The sequence below is a fragment of the Acipenser ruthenus genome, chromosome 20 (genome assembly GCF_902713425.1).
Source record: "Acipenser ruthenus chromosome 20, fAciRut3.2 maternal haplotype, whole genome shotgun sequence".
In the NCBI taxonomy this organism is placed as follows: Eukaryota; Metazoa; Chordata; class Actinopteri; order Acipenseriformes; family Acipenseridae; genus Acipenser; species Acipenser ruthenus.
In genome coordinates, this window is record NC_081208.1 from 11,720,005 (window position 1) to 11,723,692 (window position 3,688).

Sequence of the window (3,688 nt, forward strand, 5' to 3'; positions counted from 1 at the left end):
AACTGAACACAATATACTAGGTGAGGTCTTACTAATGCATTGTAAAGTTTTAACATTACTTCCCTTGATTTAAATTCAACACTTCTCACAATATATCTAAGCATCTTGTTGGCCTTTTTTATAGCTTCCCCACATTGTCTTGATGAAGACACTTCTGAGTCAAAATAAACTCCTTGGTTTTTTTTCGTAGATTCCTTCTTCAATTTCAGTATCTACCATATGATATTTATTAAGCACATTTTATTGCCTGCGTGCAATACTTTATTAAAATCTAAAACAATAACAAAATAATGACTTGGATCGCATTATTGAGGAGTTTGGTGATAAACGAGTGATCAGGAGATAATTTATCGGTATGCACGACTATGAAGAGGTATGTGAAATACAGCGAACAAGGGGTGGGGCGGGGTTGGAGATGCAGTACTGAGTGTCCTGTTTTACTGTGAAAAAAAATACTTTTAAACAGCGCGTCTGAAATAAACTGCGCGTGTGAAAATAAATTGGACCTGACGCCCCTGAGATGCACTGAATAAATGGACCGCAAAGGGTTAAACCAAAAATAAAGTTTGCTAAATAAAAAAGCAATCACTCACACATTCACACAGTATCCAATACTATAACAGCAACAAAATTAAATCATTAATGTAATTGTGCAAAATTATAACAGTAACCACACAAATAAACAATGAGAAAGGAAACATAAAACGACTTTAATATATTATTCTAAATTGAGTGCATTCACTAATATAGTATATTCAAAATGGAGACACCTTTGTTGTTTCAGTTCAAGTACTTTTAAGATGGCACGCTTGCTGCGTTGTGGGAGCAACCCAGTAGTATTTGAGTAGAAAAACAAAAAAAACAACAATATCCAAAACCAATTGTATAAAGCAAAATTCCAAAAATCCACTTTGTTTAATGCAAATGAACAGTTCAAATTAAACAGTCCCTTAACTAATATATAAATTACACAGTCCCAAATCTTCACCACGTGGGCATTTTATTTAATTTAATTATTGTATACAACTATTTTAAATGGATGCAGTGAAATAAAAAAATAAAGTCCTTTTTACTCAGTCTTTGAACCGGGAAAACAGGATTTTTAGATGAAAATTCAGTAGAGCCATCTCTGGTCTGTGTGGATCTGATTCCAGCGTAGCTTCAGCAGCACAGGGCGAGTCTGGTCTGTGTGGATGCGATTCCAGCGTAGCTTCAGCAGCACAGCGCGAGTCTGGTCTGTGTGGATCTGATTCCAGCGTAGCTTCAGCAGCACAGCGCGAGTCTGGTCTGTGTGGATCTGATTCCAGCGTAGCTTCAGCCGCACAGCGTTAGTCTGGGCTGTGTGGATCCGATTCCCGCGTAGCTTCAGCCGCACAGCGTTAGTCTGGTCTGTGTGGATGCGATTCCCGTATAGCTTCAGCAGCAGAGCGCGAGTCTGGTCTGTGTGGATGCGATTCCCGCGTAGCTTCAGCAGCACAGCGCGAGTCTGGTCTGTCTGCATCCGATTCCCGCGTAGCTTCAGCCGCACAGCGCGAGTCTGGTCTGTGTGAATCCGATTCCCACGTAGCTTCAGCCGCACAGCGCGAGTCTGGTCTGTGTGGATCCGATTCCCGTATAGCTTCAGCAGCAGAGCGCAAGTCTGGTCTGTATGGATGCGATTCCCGCGTAGCTTCAGCCGCACAGCGCGAGTCTGGTCTGTCTGCATCCGATTCCCGCGTAGCTTCAGCAGCACAGCGCGAGTCTGGTCTGTGTGGATCTGATTCCTGCATAGCTTCAGCAGCACAGCGCGAGTCTGGTCTGTGTGGATGCGATTCCCGTATAGCTTCAGCAGCACAGCGTGAGTCTGGTCTGTCTGGATCTGATTCCCGCGTAGCTTCAGCAGCACAGCACGAGTCTGGTCTGTGTGGATCCGATTCCCGCGTAGCTTCAGCAGCACAGCGTTAGTCTGGTCTATATGGATCCGATTCCCGCGTAGCTTCAGCAGCACAGCGTTAGTCTGGTCTGTGTGGATCCGATTCCTGCGTAGCTTCAGCAGCACAGCACGAGTCTGGTCTGTGTGGATCCGATTCCCGCGTAGCTTCAGCAGCACAACGTGATTCTGGTCTGTGTGGATCTGATTCCCGCGTAGCTTCAGCAGCACAGCACGAGTCTGGTCTGTGTGGATCCGATTCCCGCGTAGCTTCAGCAGCACAACGTGATTCTGGTCTGTGTGGATCTGATTCCCGCGTAGCTTCAGCAACACAGCGCGAGTCTGGTCTGTGTGGATCCGATTCCAGCGTAGCTTCAGCAGCACAGCGCGAGTCTGGTCTGTCTGGATCTGATTCCCGCGTAGCTTCAGCAGCACAGCACGAGTCTGGTCTGTGTGGATCCGATTCCCGCGTAGCTTCAGCAGCACAACGTGATTCTGGTCTGTGTGGATCTGATTCCCGCGTAGCTTCAGCAGCACAGCACGAGTCTGGTCTGTGTTGATCCGATTCCCGCGTAGCTTCAGCAGCACAACGTGATTCTGGTCTGTGTGGATCTGATTCCCGCGTAGCTTCAGCAGCACAGCGCGAGTCTGGTCTGTGTGGATCCGATTCCAGCGTAGCTTCAGCAGCACAGCGCGAGTCTGGTCTGTCTGGATCTGATTCCCGCGTAGCTTCAGCAGCACAGCACGAGTCTGGTCTGTGTGGATCCGATTCCCGCGTAGCTTCAGCAGCACAACGTGATTCTGGTCTGTGTGGATCTGATTCCCGCGTAGCTTCAGCAGCACAGCGCGAGTCTGGTCTGTGTGGATGCGATTCCCGTGTAGCTTCAGCAGCACAGCGCGAGTCTGGTCTGTGTGGATCCGATTCCCGCGTAGCTTCAGCAGCACAACGCGAGTCTGGTCTGTGTGGATGCGATTCCCGCGTAGCTTCAGCAGCACAGCGCGAGTCTGTTCTGTGTGGATCTGATTCCCGCGTAGCTTCAACAGCACAGCACGAGTCTGGTCTGTGTGGATCTGATTCCCGCGTAGCTTCAACAGCACAGCACGAGTCTGGTCTGTGTGGATCCGATTCCCGCGTAGCTTCAGCAGTACAGCGCGAGTCTGGTCTGCGTGGATCCGATTCCCGCATAGCTTCAGCAGCACAGCGCAAGTCTGGTCTGTGTGGATCCGATTCCCGCGTAGCTTCAGCAGCACAACGTGATTCTGGTCTGTGTGGATCTGATTCCCGCGTAGCTTCAGCAGCACAGCACGAGTCTGGTCTGTGTGGATCCGATTCCAGCGTAGCTTCAGCAGCACAGCGCGAGTCTGGTCTGTCTGGATCTGATTCCCGCGTAGCTTCAGCAGCACAGCACGAGTCTGGTCTGTGTGGATCCGATTCCCGCGTAGCTTCAGCAGCACAACGTGATTCTGGTCTGTGTGGATCTGATTCCCGCGTAGCTTCAGCAGCACAGCGCGAGTCTGGTCTGTGTGGATGCGATTCCCGTGTAGCTTCAGCAGCACAGCGCGAGTCTGGTCTGTGTGGATCCGATTCCCGCGTAGCTTCAGCAGCACAACGCGAGTCTGGTCTGTGTGGATGCGATTCCCGCGTAGCTTCAGCAGCACAGCGCGAGTCTGTTCTGTGTGGATCTGATTCCCGCGTAGCTTCAACAGCACAGCACGAGTCTGGTCTGTGTGGATCTGATTCCCGCGTAGCTTCAACAGCACAGCACGAGTCTGGTCTGT